At 36.7% G+C, this 18792-nt stretch overlaps 1 protein-coding gene across 2 annotated transcripts in view; it reads left to right on the forward strand.

The window, feature by feature from the left end:
* The window catches only part of LOC148110725 (uncharacterized), a 149516-nt gene extending 136953 nt beyond the window's left edge, over positions 1-12563 (forward strand). For both annotated transcript variants that reach the window (XR_015723732.1, XR_015723734.1), the window contains one exon: positions 12456-12563. The gene's annotated coding sequence lies outside the window, so the exon portion shown is untranslated. The remainder of the gene's footprint in view (positions 1-12455) is intronic.
* Positions 12564-18792: the final 6229 nt, after the last annotated feature.

Consider the following 18792-nt stretch of genomic DNA (forward strand, 5'->3'; position numbering starts at 1 on the left):
CCTGCCACGTAATGAGGAACTGTTGTAGCTGCTGACGATGGAGAGTTATAGGACCTAGTCCTCACTCTCAGGGAACCTGGTGTCTGGAAGGAGCAAAACACACATCTCGATTATCTTTATAGAAGCTGGCATCTGCTCTGAGAACACAGACAATTTACCCTTTCAAAACTCTAGATGAAAGCTTGATAAAAATGTGAAATAAAAAAAAAGAGAAAAGAGAAAGTTTTTTTTTTTTTCTCTTTTTAAGATAATGTGCTTGCGCAGATGTTTGTACACTGACCAAAGGATCTAGTGGTGAGGATGTCATCGAAGATGTTAAAGCAAGAGCTGATCAGACAGAGATGGGGACCAAGGACATAAGAAGTGGGGTTAGTGGCTGTAGTTGTCTTGAGAAGAAAAAGGGGATAATCTGATATTATCCAGGGATACATTAAACAGATGCCCATTACTATTTTATGCCTACGCTATGGAAAGAACTAGGCTTGAGAACATTAACTTTAAATTTTGTATGTGATTAATATTGTTTGTTAGGCAGGCTACCCTGCCACGTTTGGCTGCCTTTGGCTCTCTGCTTGCAGAGGGCATAACCTCTGGGCCGTCAAGACCAAGGTAGAGAAAGGCTTTTTCATGTATTTGCACCCAGAAAGTAGAAATTGAAAACTGCATCCAGGGCAAATAGAAGAGTCTGAAAATAATTATGTCAGCTGCAAATTATGGCTTATTTTCAAACAAAAGGCAAACACACAGATCCATAAATTGTATAGAAAAAATCCATTTTGTTTAGTCATCACCGTTCTAATTTTAAGGAGTAAATAATTTCAGTACATTACAGTACTGTGATTAGAGGCTACGAAAGCTGTGTCCAGAAAAAGCACTTGTCTTCCTCATCAGAGACTTCTAAGAGGAAAAACAAATTTTGTGCGCCTGTACTAGACTAACTTCGGTAGATTAATATGTCATCTCATCGTTTCAGGGCTCTAGACAGTCATCAGAAGTCTTGTCTCCATAGTGTTCTCTATAAGCTCTTCTCCTTCCTAAATTGTGCTGTACTTTCCCCCATTCACCTACGTCCTTACAGTTTTCTTATAGGATAATGAGGCACACTTCCTCTCTCTCTCTCTCGTTTTTATTATTTTTGATACATTACCATTTCTTATTAGCATCTCTCCTTCTGAAAAAAAAGTTTCAATGTGTTTTGCCAGAGCCATAAGTGCTTTGAGATGCTAAAGTAGAAAGATAGGTGTGAGACTCAGTGGTACCCAAGTATTACTAAAAAGGCACTTAGAATGATTTGTGTTTGCTAATTTTTGACACATTAAATCTTCAATGATTTCTGCTTCCCATTGGTATAAATATTTATTCATTCAATTCTAATAACAATGCAAAAATGTGCAAACAGCTTATTTTTTAATCGCACACTCATAGTCATGGGCTCTGCAACACCAGTAATCACAGGTTTGTCAATTTACTGGAAACAAGAATGACTCGACTTTATTTAGAGCTCTGTTAAAGGGAGTAAGCTCTTGACTTGGCGAGCCTACTTTAGTTGTTCAACTCATACTGAGACTCTGACTAAAGATTCACGCGTGGAATTGAGATTCAAAGCAGCCATAAATCAGGTGTTGAACAAAATGTCTTCTCTCTTGTAGGAACCATAACAGTTTCTTCATTAACCCAATATTTTATGACGAGCATAACGTTTGGTCATTAATGTCATCGTCTCTCTTTACCAGCAACAACATTTTAGTGAAAAGGACCAATGCTGTATGGATTTGCTTCTGGACATATGGAAAAAGGAGATTAAGAGGCCAACACTGATTTTTAAAAGCAATAATAATCTAACAGTGAATTCCAAAAATAGCAATGACATTTTATTTTATGTTTTGAAAATGTAAGCTTTATAACCTCTGCTATTTCCATCTGCGATAGGGTGAGACCCTCTCACCCGTCCCACAATGACCCACAACCCACACGTGATAGCCTATGTTTTGAAACTCACGTAATGATTTTGGCCTTTTTCACTGAATCACACAATTGTGGGCCATTCACATTTTATCCTAGTATTATAATGTTGTAATTCAACTCAACAGAGTGCTATCATAATCTACAATCTTTTACCATATATGATAGTTTTCTTCATCTCTTTCTCCTTGATTTCAGTGCTATTTATCTAAATTGGGGAATTTTTTTTCTCTGCATTTTTTTCCACAGACTTCTCAAATTACCTCCTTTTTACTTTTCTCTTTTACTATTTCCCTCACCCCTGCTTACTCATATTATGTTCTGTAATGCAATTTTATTTTATAACACCAGCTATAATAATGCCATGTATTCTCACTAAGCGAGTCAATTCTCAAGGTATGGATTCAAGAGTATACTCATTAAAAAAAATCACATGCCTACGATTATGTTGGTTGCTGGTACTAATTTTTCTTACTCCCATTGTTCATAAGTATCGGTTGCTAAATGAAGGCAAGTATCTTTAAGTAATGTATTTCTTTCCAGAGATTTTTAGGTTGGAACTCTAAGAAATATTTCAGGACCCTACTAAGAGGCTCTAACCATGGACTGTGGTGGATATATCAGATTGAAGCCCAAGGGCATAGCCACATCGTTATGACAATAGTTTAAGTAGTTAAGAAGCTCAAGGACCAACAAGTGAGAATGTAATTCTCCATCAAGATTGCCAGCTGTTTTTAAGTGTTTGGAGACCAAGATGAAGACCACAAGAATCAGTGGCAGATTGTCAAAGCAATGATGCAGAAGCCTACCATTACCATTATGAGCCACAAGAGGTACAATTGTGTTTCCTGTGATGATGAAATCCTAGTTGAGCTCATTGAAAGCTGTGGTATAATTAGTCTGTGAACATTTCTAGAATCCAAAACTTTTTTTTTTTAAGGAAAAGAATTATCCGAATATATAGCAAATGAAATAGTGTCGATATTTGTGAGCGAAAACTAGGATAGAAAATCATTTGCACGGTTCTCTCGCTGGCTCAAACACTCTTAATTAGATTTGTGGGTTATATAGTGGAATTGGTAATGGGGCATACTGTGAAAAAGAAATGTAGGAGACAGAAACCTTTGCTCCAGAATGTTTTACTTTAGAGCTGAATGTAGATATGTGTTTTTCTACTGGCAAAATTTAACAAGGCAGAAACATTTATCAGAATTCTTATTTTTAAATCTACCTCCATTCAAGGCAATTTTAAAGATTATGACAGTAATCTGAAACTCGAATTTTATGCAAATCTGTCTAAGCTTGGAATAGTTATGTTAATTCTGGAAGAAAGATATTATCACTTTTATTCATCTTACTTTTAGTATCTTTTAGTGAATTAGACTCTTTTTATTAAATAACAAAACTCTCACTTTCAAAATGACAAATAGAACCCTGGCTTAAGGTGGATGGCTATTAAAATAACTCTTGCCTAAGCAACAAAATTATACATATTCTGCCTACATTATATAATAGTTTTTCTCCTAAAATAGTCTTTCTGGACTCTACTAGAAAATTCAGTGTATGGTTCCAACAGAAAGGTTATATATAAGGCATAGTTAAGAACATAGGCTTTGAAGTTGGAAGGAAATGGGTTCACATACTAGCTCTTCCATATAGTAATAATACAACCTTAGATAAAAACTCTGGAGTCTTTTTTTCCCCTGTAAAATATATCTAATACCTTGGGTTGTTGAGAGGATTACATATGATAATACCTACAAATTTCTTAACACACTACCTGACATTTAGTAAGGATTCAAGAAATAATAACTCTTACGATTGGAATTATTGTGAGTCTTGAGTGATTCTGGTTCCCTGTGACTCATATAAAACCATCCCTCCCTCTTTTTTAAACACAGATTTACCATTTAGTGAGGTCAAGGCAATCTAGAATACCGCTCTTTGAAATGGTTGGTTGAATTTACCGTGAACGATAAGATCTAAGATAGCTCTCGTTGCACAGTGTTAGATAATTATCTGCTAATTTATATTGTGTAATTTTGCTTTTCCTAAGATAGCCCCATTTTAGCTTTTTAAATAGCCTTCATAGGGTCAGAGTTAACTATATTTTGGCGGCCAGTATTTACTGTATTTTGGGAAGCATTTTGTACATGGTAGAAAGATGTACTAGTCTAAGAATAGCATTGGATGTAAGTGAAGCGTTTGATATTTTCACCTGGGATACATAAGATCATGTACAAACTTCTTATCTGGTAGATGGTGTAGCTGGGGAGTAGCGGAGTAAAACGATCTGATAAAATGACTAGAGCTGTAACTGGAATCCAGGACTCTTGACTTTTGGTTCTGTAGTATATGGCTCCTCTTTACAATTCTTATTTCCTTGAGGGTTATAAGAAACATCCACGAATATGTGCCCATATAAAAATTTCTCATATTGAATGCTATTTCCAAATTATAAATGGCATATATACTAGTCTTATTTGAAATATTTCAGATACTATTCAGTTATTAGAAATGTGTTTGACTCTATCAATTCCTGTCAAAGGGAAGTCTAATGCTTGGTAATGAAAGGGTCTTCTTCACAACCTTGATGGTACTATCTCAGTTATTCCTGACTTATTTTTCTCATTTCACAGCTAATGTTTTAAGTGATTCTTGGTTACCCAGCACTTAGGAAATGCTAAATGTCTTGGGAGTGCCATCAAGCATGGTTCCATTAGAATATCTGGAGGTGGCCCCAAACCCCAGCTCACTGTGAAAATTGCCATTACATCACTACCCAGGCTCTATCTTCCTAGGAGAGATAGTGAACTTCAGTTTCCATTGCTGTTCCTTTAGTGCCTAAAATGAATGGACACACATTTCTTATTCCTAGAGTTGAAAAGCAATGGAAAAAACTACTTAGGTAGTCCACTGCTGAAAACAAGAGGTTTATACTTAGGGTGGATACACATTTCTGGGATTTTATTAGAGGTTATGCAACCAATTTTGGCTTCAGTTGTATCATTTACTTTCATGTTAACGTGACATAAAAGAGATAGGGTTGAATAAGTGGAAAATATAAGTCAGCGTACCTGGCTATTTAATTGTGAGAATAGAACTGTGATTAATGTGCTGAATGGTATTATGTAAAACCGAACTATTGAAATCACACAGATGATTTAAGCTGGATTAATATCCTGAAGCTGTATTTTTAGTGACTTATTAAAGGCATGAATTATTTTGACCATCTTAATGATTTAGAAGGTTATCAGCAACTATGACAATAGAATGGGAAAATTTCTTTAGATGATAGAAAATGAGATAAATGGTTTTAGTGCTATCAAATTTGTGTCAATAATTTTCAACTGTGTACTTCATAGGGGAGTTAGCATTGTTTCGTATTAGTTGTGTTATTTAGAAGGTGTTGTCAGGGCCATGAAGGTTTCACATGGCACTTTGAATTCTATAATCATGTGTCTCCCATTTCACGACCAAGAAATCCACATAAAAGTCCCATAAATCACATAAGAAACTGTCTGGGCAGTCTCACTGTGGTTAGGGTTTTATTCGTAATACTAAATATTATGACTTGAGGCCCTTCAAGACCTTTTCTCTTCCAGAAAAATGCATTGTCATACTTCAAATGCTAACTCCTTTGATATAATCTTCATAATAACCTAACAGGGTAGGCCTTATGCCCATTTTATAGAAAAAGGAAATCGAGGCATGGAAAGGTTAAGCAAATCAGAAACTATCGTCGGCCAATCTGATGTTCTTAGTCAATGGTCTGGATTGTCTATGCTACAGCTCCTTCTGCCTTTAAAAATCCTCCTTTCTCGGCTACCTTTCTCTCCTCTCTCTCCTTTCTTGGCTAGCTTTATTCTCACTTCTAATTAGAACCATAGGTAAGCTCCCATTCTTCATTCAGCTATCTCGAATTAGCTGTCTGATTTCTTACCTTTGAGCCTAGCTCTGACCTTATTGCTCTTAGGAGACCCAGAAACCTTGTGTTAGAGGTTCCTTCTACTTGTGGGGTGGTCCTTGCTATTTAGTTGATTTGGAGAGGGATATTGATCACTTTCCGAATCGATTTACACTTGGGGAGTCAGCATGACAAAGTAGCAGGAGCTGAGATATAGAGTAAGATTAAAGTATATTCAAATCCTGGACCTTGTGCTTGTGGCTTCATCACTTCAGGCAAATTTTCCTGTCTCACTGAGCCTTCCTTTCCCAGAAGATATGATTTCTATAAAGATTTAGTGGAGGAATATATAGCAAAGTAATCTGGAAAATTAGTTTCTTTTCTACCTAATTGGTTCAAAGCAGTGGTATAATTTTTATTCTTATTAGTGCTTAAAATATCTCCTTCATTATTTATTATTAGTACTCATTCTACCCCTGCATGTATGATCTGCATTGTGGTGCATTTGAACTGGGGACTTTGTCAGAGTTTCTGAGGCTATTAGAAATGTAAGTGCCACGAGGACCATGTCCAGTATGACAGAGAAATTTACTGTCCCCAGAAAATTCAATTGTTGTCCTACATTCACCTCCCTCCATAAGTCAGGTGGGCCCATCCGACTACTTCTGGCCAATGGGCTGTGAGGGGAAGTAATGTGATTCTCTTACAGGTAAAATGCATTTATGAGCTGGTGCCTGGTCTTTCAGCTCTCTCCTGGGATGTGGATTGTTTCTTTGACATCATTACAAGATAAAAGTAGCCCAAATCCCTGTGACATCGATTAGAAGCTACCAGACCCATAAAGGATCTAGTACGAGAAATCACCAAACCTTTTTAATTATGCACGGAGATTCTGCGGTGTGTTTGTTACTGCAGCGTGGCCTAAGCTCACTTTATTAATACATGCAGCCTTTGGAGAAGTCTGGTTTTTTACACGGTAGGGATACAGGTAGTTAGAAAACAGTAAGAGGAATTGCAATTGATTACCCAAGTGATCTAAGTAAATACCTAATAGGAAAAGTTACCGTTACCAGTAATAATGTGGTTCTAAATAGGGAGAAAAATTTTTTTCTAACTTTTCCTAAAATAAAAAAATACATCACATTTATTTTTTTTTCTTCCCCCCCCCAACATTTTTAAAGCAACTGTTTTGTCATACTGAATATTTTCCTATAGGATTAAAGATTGATTCAGACCAGCCCATGCTTGGTATAAAACTCTTCAATAAAAAGAAAACAAAACCAAACTAATTCTATCATAGCAGGTCAGGTTAATGTTTTGTCTAATCCAGGATTCACAACTCTTATACTGTCAAAAATAAGTATTGTGAAAAAAGAGTGGGAACTCAAGAGTAGAACTATTCACTACTGAAGATTGTCTATAACAACAGTTGAATTTACAAAAAAAATATTTATGAAAGTTTTACAATTCTTCAATTATTTCACTTTTTGTAATGATAAAATCAGAGTAATGACTCAATCATCCATCAATATCATAGCAATTTCCCTGTAATTGGTTGGATAACTTGGACAGCCACTATGTGCAGTAGGACAGTTGTATACCGGAATGCTTTAACTCCTCAGAGTTTCCTTAGTTATCTGCCCAAATATTTGTATTTGCTAGTGTGGAGACACAGATAAGTTTTTATTTCATATTCTGTATGATTTGATTTCAGCTTTGTGGTTGAGGAGTGGATGACATTTAAAATATACATGAGATTCTAATAGATTACATTAATTTAATGAAGCATTGGGTTTAATGAGAAAGGTCAAAAAGATATTTCACATTATTTTTTAATTATACATTTCTGTGTCTAAAAGTTTAATTATTGTTGTTTTGTTAGTGATGATATGATAGAGGCAGAGTGGAATACACCCGAATGATCGTCGGGCTCAAAGTCAGGAGTCCTGTGGTTTGCTCCTGGCTTTCTTACAAATGCATTTTGTTACTTGAGTGACCTTGGTCCAGTCATATGACTGTTTTGGGCTTTCTTTTCTTTATCTGTAGAGTGAAGATACCAATACTCTCCATAGTTAAACTGGTAGGGTCCATGCAAGTAGCAGATTAGCTGAACTTTTTAGAAAATGGCTTAATGATATACAAATATTATATTTACATTTTTTAAAACTTGTGGACAAATATATAAATAAGTAATCATTTATTTGGTGAATCAATTCTCTTGGTCTTTTGTCTTCCAACTTCCATTAAATCTTTTCCCAGTTTCCTCTTGCAGACATTTCCTGACCTTTCACCCCATCCCCAGTTCTTGACCAAATGCTCCTTGTCTACGCTCCAGAGGAACCTCTGCATAACTACAGTATTGCAGTTACTGCTTTACATTGACAGGATATGTGTCTGCTTGTCTCCTCTACTAGACAGTGGAGTTCTTGAGCGCTGTTGCAAGGCAGTTTGTATTTTTGTATCTCCCATTCCCAGGATAATGCTTGGCAATGTTGTCGATGCTGCTAAATGTTTACGGAACTGATCATAAAGCTTGGAGACACTATGATGACTACTATATTTTTAAACAAATATTCTCATTTAAAAATATTATTCTACTTGCCTGGTTGACAACTTATAATGAATAGGACACTGCCATTTCGAGTTGGAAACCTTCTAATTTCTTAATTAGCTTCATACAATTTATGTTACACCTAGTAGAAAGCATTAAGAGGGTAATTATATATATTTTTTTCTTCTAATATTACTAGGAATATTTTTCGCAAAACATGAAAATTCCTTGCAACTTTTTCCTTTCAAAGTTCTACCAAGCAGTTTATGGAATGGCAACCTGCCAAATGGTGATCCATTTTCTCAAAAACATCGTTTGAGACCATGCCAACCAGGCACACTGAGCTTATCTACTGCATCATAGTACAGTCACATAATTCGTGCAAAATTATGTTTGACATTAAATTATAAACCCTTAGCGTAATAATAAAAAAATAAATAACCCTAAAAGCAAATTAAAAATATGTTTTCACTGGAGCAGGTTATTAGCCCACTGGAAACTCGATCTGTAGTAGTCAGTCCATGGGCACGCTTCCATTTCTGGAGGGGTTTGAAGTTTCTCTCGGTGCAGAGAAAAATCCCTAATTCATGAAAGGAAAATTAGCTAATAAAATAATTTTTTCCTCCTGAACTGCTCTGTTGATGAAAACATGTCCACTGCAATTTTAGAAATGAGTGACTTTTCAAATAAAGTAGTTTGTGTTGCCATAAACAGAAGGATGGTAAGGCCATTGCCGTTCTTTGCCAAAGGAAAGAGTAGCCAGCTGTGTCCAGCTTTTTTTTTTTTTCTTTCTCTACTGCAATATTCACATAAATCGTCTCTTCTTGGGACTGTAGAAGCTCAAATGAGAGCCCATTCAAGAGAATCGGGGTTCTCTCTGAATTTGTGCATTCTGAAGCCTCACTCAGAAAAGAAAAAGAAAAAAAAACACAGGAAAACCCATAAAAAATCTTGATCTGTTGAAAAATCTATTTTATTACACTTACCGTTTCAATTTTTGTAACTTTGTCTCCATTGGTTTTCTCCATTGTTGATAGACTGCAAATTCTAGATTAAGATTTTAGTGATATCTAAATGGTCACTCCTAGCTTCTGATATACAAATCCAGGAGTTTTTGTGCTGGGTAAAGCACAGCTCTCTGCAGTCTGGGCTGCCCTTAAGCTGGGATTAAATTATTATGTAGGTACCTCCCATGATAAACCACAATAACAGCCATGCAATAACAACCAAGTTTATCTCCAACTTATTTATTTATGAGGTTTAATTGGTTCTCATATGAGTATAATACTTATCCTTGCTTATTTGTAGTTAAAAATTAGTATTGTTGTTCTTGTAGTTAAAATATATTTTCACATCTGTATAAATGTTTATGAAGGATAATGTGAATTCCTTTATGAAAACATCAAAAAGGGGTATGTTTTCTTTAACGTAATGAAAAATAAAGCCCACGAATCAGACAGACTGCATCTGTAGGGAAGATACAATACGACATTTTTACCCAAGATAACATTTCAAAATGATTGCCAGGTAACCCGCAAAATTGAAATGCGTTCTGCTGCCAAATTCATTTTAGCACTGGGAATTAATTTTTCAATGTGTTTTTGGAAGTAAGAGGTGAATTAATTATTGCAGGCACTATGATATCATTGGAAGTCTGATGTTAGACTGCGATTCAGATGAACATGGAGCCGGTAATATAATTGAACTTAGTCCCTTTATCTTTCAAGGGCTCTTTTACATGACAACACAATATTCACATGCTCCTAGGGATACCTTTGGCACTCCTACAATTCTAATTTCTTTCCACGCTTGCATAGTTCATTGTTGATTCTTGGAACCCGAGCAGGGTGGAGGGGAATGGAGCAGAGCTCAGTGTCCAGTGGCCTACCTCGAGTAAGCCCCGGGTCCCCAGTTAGTTCGGGGAGCATTTGCAAGTTTTCCAGACGGAGCAACTTCTCTTAGTGAGGAATCAAACCTTTGCTAGGAATTTCAGTGGGGTTCCTGAGTCTGGAGAGGTTGGAGGTGCATTCACCCCTATCAAGGCACGAGGATTGATCACGTACTGTCTCCTGGGAGAACTGCACATTTAGGCCTGTGACGCGTATGCACAATGGCATTGGACAGGAGCAGAAGACAGATCAGGTGGTTTAAATCTTCCCAACAGACAGGTCTGGAATGCTGTCAAGTCATACATGTTTGCCCTTGATATTTAGAGATCCAAGGACTATTTTGCAGTGAAAATAAGTCCCAGCCCTATCGCTGGGAATGGAATGACAGTAGCTTGAAAGGCAGCATCATCTGTCCCTACTGGCAATTATTGTCCTCTGTTTTGCCTTCTTTCCCTCAGTGTTTTGGTGTATAAAGTGTTTTTGTTTTTGTTTGTTTTTTTGGGTTTTTTTTGGTCATTCTTTCATTTTTTGGAATAGATCAGTAGGCATAGCATATTAAAATCTGATAATATTTGTTAAGAGGCTCACATTTTTTTTTTCTTTCCATAATGGTATTAAAGAAACTTCCAATGGTAACCCAAAGATTGTTTAAAAAAAAAAAAAAACAGTGGCTTAAGTAGTGCAGATGGTTTTCTGAGACAACAGATTTCGTCAGCTCCAGGTCTACTTGGTCAAAGACTCATTGGTTATGAGTTGGTGGCACTTATATTTGGCCTTTGAGTTTCAGATTGAACATCTCTCCTCTGGCTGAATTTTATTACCCTGTAATAAAATAAAATCCAAGGTACTTAAACTCTTTTTAATGAGGACTACCAAAATATTTTTAAAGTTATTCTGTGGCTCTCCCTTTCTCCTCTCCATATTTTAATGAGTTTTGAAGGAAAAAACAAAACAAAACATTTGGACCTTGTCTATATAACAATAATATAGTGATAAGGGCATAAAAAATTCAGATCAGCAGTCATGTCAAATATGAGAGAAAATAACCAGGGTTTTCTCTTCTTTTCTTCAAATTGATCAGGTTAACTGGGTGTTTGCTTCAGAATTAAGGCTGTTAAAACTGTTTTCACATATCCACTGTTTCTGGTAGCTGTCCTTTTGTTTTTCTATCTTGGCCATTTGTTTATTTTAACCTTGGATTTGGACCCCCATGTTCCCTTAAAGAGAACAACAAACAAACAAACAAACACACCCCAAATTGCCAATTCTAGTATTTTTTTGAAGATTTTTTTTTTTTTTTAACTGGGGAACTGACATTGTAAAATATGAACTCAACTTACGGCTAGAACACAAAGTTCGGATTCTTTGCTGATTCACTCAGTCAACTATTCTAGGTACATGGACGCTTCTCTGCTCTGTGAAAGACGACTGTAAGCAGCAAGTTTGTTGTGATTTCTGTTAAATATCATATTGACTACTTGACTCCATGGTTATTCCGTTGTAGGCTTCCTCTCCACTCTAAAAATAAAATGGGCAATGAACGCAATATCCTAGCTAAATCAGGTAAAATTACCTTACCGGAGTTATTGAATCGAAATGAAAAAATGTTTTAAATGACTCACTCTTGACTTTTCAATGAGAAGCAATATGGGCTCTTCTTCAGCCGTTCTGCATGCAGTTATTTGAAATTGCACTAATTTTGTATCAGATAAAGAAAATTACGCGTATCTTCCCAAACCAACACACACAGCAGAGCACACTGGCTGTGTCTCTTGCTAGCATATGGTATTCATCATTACCAAGAGCGGCAGCGGCCACCTCTTTCACTTGACTGGTGGAAAATAGAGCTCCAACTCAAATCTCTGTCTGCTCGCCATAGCTTTTTCCAGTTAAATTGGTACCACAATCTGTATGGTTTCATCACTCCATTGGCAGTTTAATATAAACATCTGTTTCCAGTCTTTTATATCCTATCTGAGATTTATTCAGTCCCTCTGAGTTATCTGTCCTTCTCTCCTTCTCTATTTATTTCCCTCGACTTCTAAATGATGTTATATTTTCCAACATTTCCTTGATCTTTGGCTCAGATGTGTGCATCATTAAACGTATTTAATTATCTTTTTGTTTGTTTGTTTGTTTCTTGCAGAGCCTGGACCGTTTGTTTATCATCTGTTCCCTCCCTGTGCATCGTGAAGCTCTTTGCTCTCACGCTGCAATTTTCCTTGGAAATAAAATAACAGGACTTCCGGTTTCAGTGATGGAGGTGATTATTTCATTGTGATTGGCATCAGGATCAAACTGGGAAGAATTTTATTCAAGTTAAATGGTTCTGTCTCTTCTCCTCCCATATTTGCATTTACTGCTGTGTCAGGCAAGGATTTGAAGGTCCTAGTTCTCAGGATTCATGTTGTTTTGCTTGCTCTTCTATTAAATTTATAATGTTGGAAAGTAAGGGCATTTCCTGCGAGGTAATAATCTATGGTAGAAACAGAGACCCTGAATCAAAGACAATAGAGTCTTTTAATTCAGCTATTGGTTAAATGTCAGGAAATGTCCGGCCCAGAGGTCATTATTGTGAAGTCAAATAGAAAGCTTTTATTTTCCTATCTCCTTTTGATTTGGGGAGCTGTTCATAAAGACTGATGCTGGGTAAGTCACTAACTACATGGAAATGGTGGAATTCTGTAAACAATTGGCAAGCAGAACTTTGTTCTTATTGTCCCATTAAGCTTAATATGAGGTGTTAAATATAATGAAATGTGGTGAGTGAAGTGTTATTTTCCTATTGGTTACTGTAACAGTCATTAACAAGTAGGACAGGACTAGTACTGAAAATAGAATACTGTAGCCATGACAACACAGAGTTCAGCTTTTCCATTTTCAGCAAAGGGGGCAGCAATTACTATTTTCTTGATTTATTAATTTCCTTAGAAGTGGGAGTAACAAGAAGACTCTTGAACTGGGCAGTTAATAGCCCAAATTAGCTAAAATTTTTAGTTATGCCACTTACATGATCATTTACTCATTCACTCATTCTCGTTAACATTTGTTCGGATTCTACTATACCGTAGACACTAAGCAAACAGAAGCAAGTGAGACAGAACTTCCGTCCGCAAGGTATTCATGGTCTGATTAATACAGTGGTTCTCCACGTAAGGTCTCCGAATAAGCAGCATCATCAGCAGCAGCCCTGGGAACTTGTGAGAAGCACAGATTTTTCTGGGCCTTTCCCTGACCTACTGAAATGCACATGCTGGGGTGAGGCCCAGTGATCTATGGTTTCACAAGCCCTCCAGGTGCTTTTGGTGTTCCCTAGAATTTGAGGCCCACCAGAGGTATGGGGAAATGGAAAACTTGCAACTAATAATATCTTGCTTTATATCCAAAATGATGATAAAATAACAGGATACTTCCATGTAGGAGAGTTACAATCATGTAGAATGCCGAGGTTCCAGAAATACTTATCCTTTCGGTGTATGGCCGAGAAGTATAGGCCATCGAGTAACTTCACATGATTGATTGAAATCCCAACGAAAATTTAAGATCTTAATGGAAATCTTACAAATTCCATGGGTCTTGCTCCATCTCTTTAGCGAGACTGCTTCATAACTATTAGAAGACTAACCTTTAAGATAGAATTGTATATTAATAGATGTTTGAAGGAAGTGTTACTATCGTATATAGAGTGAAATCCAGAGTCTACCACCATGCTAGACAGATATTCAATAAATGTCCAGCCCATTCATGGATTTAAACCTGGAAAAGAATCACGTAACATTTCCACTTGTTTCTTCTTTTGCGAAATGAGGGTGGAAGTAGGCATTGTGAGGTAGGATGCTCTCTTAGATCTCTTTCGATCTGGGTGTTTTGTTATTCTCTCTTTGGAAGCCTGTGTTTATTAATACAATATATAAAAAATATATATTTATATATACCTACACACACATATGCACATACATATATATGGACATATAATCAATTTTACTGTCTGTATTTCTCTATTACTTATTAAACCTTGATTATTAGTACAGTTATATCTGAGCTTTCCTCTACAATCATGGCCTTGAATCTTCACCCACTCAGAGCTGCATGTGTGTTCTTCCGAGCCATTACTCTACACCCGGAACTGCCTTCCCTTGAATACGCCACAGGATACTTCACCCTTTTACTCTTAGGAGCCCATCTGTTCTGTGAAGCATTCCAATGACAATAACCACCTACCACTTTGTGCTGTTACACACTTATCTCTTCCCTTCCTTCATCCTGTTGATCTTGAGTGTATTACTTAAGATGAGTACTTTTGTTCTTTCCTTGCTTTTAAATTATAACTGGTGACATGCTTTGGAAACTCACAAAAATATTTCACGTAAGGACATCCAACGTATCAGGTAGAACAATTTATACCAATATGAAGCAAGAGGTGCATGCAGGTAGGGTAATAGATTAGCTCAATGGTTTAGCATAGTGTCAAGTTATTTATAGTTCAGGGGTGAGCCTCGCAGGACAAGTAGCTCTATAATACACAGACATTTTGAGATGAAGATGACACTCCAGGCCATGTGGTGGGGGGCAGAATGGTATTGGGTAAAAACGGTATGTAGGCAATCAGACCTAGGTTCGAATTCCATCACCACTATTCACTTGCTCTGTAATCCTAAACAAAGTAAATGATCTCTCTGAATCTATTTCTCAAACTTAAAGGTATGAAAATAATCTCCACATTTTAGGATAGCAATGAAGTTTAAGTGAAATAATGCATATTTGGAAGAACGTATCTCAGGGCCTAACATAAGCCAGTTTACCATATGTCTATATCTCTACTCCAAACCTCTCAAGAAATAAAAACCTGCCTACCTTTCTTTTCATATGAATTGTACCCCAAGTCCTTGGTATCAACATGCAGAAGAATAAATGCATCCCACCCCTTTCCCTGTAGTCTACTGCTGGGTTCTATCACTGGATGAATGATGTTGCTACTCAGATAATGTCCCAAGACAGGAAGTCTCCTATCTCTCACTTCCTATATCCAACAAAGACTAAAAATAGATGGCTTTTATCTTCCATCTTTACTCCTAGAATTAATTCCTTAAATTCTTGAAATACCTTGCTTGGATCACAGTATAGTCTTGAAGGCAGCCTCTCAATTCCCATTCTGGGATGTTCAATTCATTCTCCTTATGTGTTACCAGGGAGATTTTTAAAACAAAAGTCTTGATCATGTTACTCTCTTGTTTCAAATCAGTTAATGATTTCCTATAATCTTTTACATAAAACTCAAATCTTTTAATATGACACTCAGAGCACTCTCTAGTTTCAAGAATACGTCTCTTTCCTCATCTAGCCTGCCCCCTCTCGGCACTATGTACATTTCTCTATAGTCACCTTGAATAAATTATTTTTTGGTCTCTATTTAGGTTCTACTAAAAGCAGAGCCTGAGGCAAGGACTTTGTAGCAGAGAGTTTATTTGTGAGGTTAAATAAGGAAGCAGGAATGTGGGAGCAGGGATAGAGATAAGGTGTTTCTGTCAGGGTATGTCATTGAAGTGTCTATCATGGGCGACAGGGCTTCATTACTTGAAACCTCTGAGAAGCCTGTAATACTCCCAGAATTGTCAGAGGGACAAGAGACTGAGTCATTCATCCCCTGGTTGAAGGAGGCATTTGGGTGTGAAATCCCAACACTTCAGCTGCATTTATTGAGAAGCTAAGTGACTTCTAAAAACTTCAGAAAGTCCCCGAATTGGGGAATGCTTGGGGTGGGGGAGATGCTTGCTGAATTTGTATAGAACTGTGTACCACAGCCACTGCGGAAATCACAGACGGGCCAGAGGAACATGACATAGGACAATGCAGGGATGGCTTCCCTGTGCTCTGCTTTTATGTCTTTGCATGACTTATTCCCATGGGCCTAAAATGTGTTCATTGCCTCTTCTTCTCCAGGATCATATTGTTAACACATACTGATCCATCAAGTTGCAGTTCCAGAGTTGGCCCTACCAGGATCTTTGCCCTGGCCACAAGTATTGTCTGAAAGTCTTTCTTTTTGACATTCATAGCATTCAGGGTGGTGCTGCACTAGGCCACATAGCACCAGAAATGGCCCTTACTGCTTTATTCCTGCATCTAGAATAAGAGCACCTTGAGGGTGGGGAATGTATCTTTCTTGTCTTTGTTTCTATTTGAAGTGCAATGCCCGGATAGTCTAGATCGTGAATCAATATTTGTTGAATAAACGGAAGCATGAATGAACAGAAGAACTTGAATCCCCTAGAATAATCTTTATAAAACATCCATTTCTTATGTCATCTCATCAAAAATCATCACTAACTGTACCCCACTGACACATAATGACTACATTTTTTAACTTGGCTTTCCAGGGTTTCTATAATGTAATCCCAAGCTGCTTTTCTAACCTGGTTTTCTATTACCCCCATTCGTTAATTTTACTCCAGACACTGTTCACTCACTGTCTTTTATACAGCCTGCTAGATCTCCATCCTCATGCTTTTGGGCATTCCGGTCTGTCTGTTTTTTAAATGTATGTCTGACTCTTACACATATTTTGAGGCCTAGTTTAAACCTGTTTTCCTAAAAAGAAAACTCTTCTTGACGATTAGCCAATGGTGGTCATCTTCTCTCCTTCGAATCCTTGCATTTTTTGTTGTCTAATAATTGCTAACCACACGCATGTCGCCTGCAGGCACTCTATCTCTTCAATTAGATTTGATGTTTCTTGAGGTCAGAGTCTTCATCTTATATATACCTTGGGATGTGATTGTAATTCTCAGTACCTAATCCAGTGACTAGAATGGGATAGTGCATCTCGCGCAAGCTCAATGCTATTTGTTAATGGATAGACAGATTACTCAGACATTTACTTACATGTCAGTCATTTCAAACATTTCTGTGACTCTGGGTGGTCAGAATAGGATGGCAGGCTCCAAAAAACCACAGCCTTGACCTGACTGATGGAGCAAAGCAGAGAGACATTTACTCAAAACTTTAATGATGGGAAGGGAAAAATCATTTAGAAGTGTTCAGTAAAAGAGAACATAAAGAGGGATTATTTAACAAACCGATTTGTGGAATATTTCCTAGAACAATGACACTTTGTTGAATATAAGAATAACCAGAGACTGTAAGTTTACCTTCAAAAAAATTTAAAACAGTCCTAAATTCCTTTTCTGAAATTTATTTGCTTAACACATTTATTTGGTTTTATAGCATTTTAATGAGAGGAAGTGAGAAGGGGTTACATGACCTCAAAACATGCTAGTTATTGATTATGGCTATTGCATTTTATAAATTGTTAATATTTAAAACAGGGCATGTTTTGTTTTTGTTTTTTTGTGAAGAACTGGGAGAGTGGGGGTTAGAGGTAAGTGTGCATCACACTGTAATGCCTCTGTATACACTCAATAAAAAAATGACTATGTAGTATTTCATAAAAAATACTCGAATACTGAAAAACATCTTGTTTGATTTGCGTTCCTTTAAGAAATGGAAGTGTAAATATGGACATAATATTGGCAATTTAACTTTCTACTCTTAGTATCATTTAATATTGGACCAATTACAAACTATGGAAATTATACATGTTTAAATAGACAATGGTTAAATCAATCAATGAAGCTGAACTAAGAGACTATATTGAATGATAGGAAAATCATTTGTTAATATTTAATGAATTGAACAGACAGACCTTCGTTTAAATGATATTTCATAAGCTTTAATTATAATAGAATTCTGACTTTTCAGCACAATATGGTTTTCAAGTTAATTCTGTGGTTTTACTTGTTTTTCTTTTTTAATAAGATAAACAAAAGACTTGCTTATCGTGTGTTAGAAAAAGAAAAAAAAAAGGAAGGATTAAAAAAATCTCTCCCACCCCCACTTGGCTACCTTCCCTTTTAATTCTTCCAACATTAATACAATGTTGCTGACTATGTTATGTTGTTACTAGGTTGTGTCAAATCAAGAGAATAATTGGACATTAAGATTCATCTCTGAATACATTAATTAGATGATTTCTTTATTTCTGTCTTAAGTTACTAACGATTTCCTCTCCATAACTAGGGAAACTCTGTAAGAACTCATTATCCTTTTGGGACTCTATAGCTACTTTAAGATGATTTTTGGTGGACGTGGTCGTTCTGGTAACAGTAGACTCTATATTAAGTTCCAAAAATTAAAAATTGCAAGAAGAAAGGGTGCTATTTAGATTTAAAACGTTTGCCCTTCAGGTTATTTCTTTGCAGATGGAATGTGTTCCACAACAATGGTACCTACGGCCAGTCATGAGGACCCCATGAATACTAATATGCTCATCAGGATGATCTTTGAAAAGTCACATTTTCTCTAAGTGCTGAGATTCTACAAATCACGTGGAAGACATGGGCCATGATTCTCTGCAGCTCCGAGGTTAGGTGCCTGGCTGCACTGGGAACTCATTGTCAGGAGGTTCTTGGTCAGATTCTGTGTTC

Source organism: Ursus americanus, chromosome 1, assembly GCF_024610735.1.
Source record: "Ursus americanus isolate L20-20 chromosome 1, mUrsAme1.1.p, whole genome shotgun sequence".
Classification (NCBI taxonomy): Eukaryota; Metazoa; Chordata; class Mammalia; order Carnivora; family Ursidae; genus Ursus; species Ursus americanus.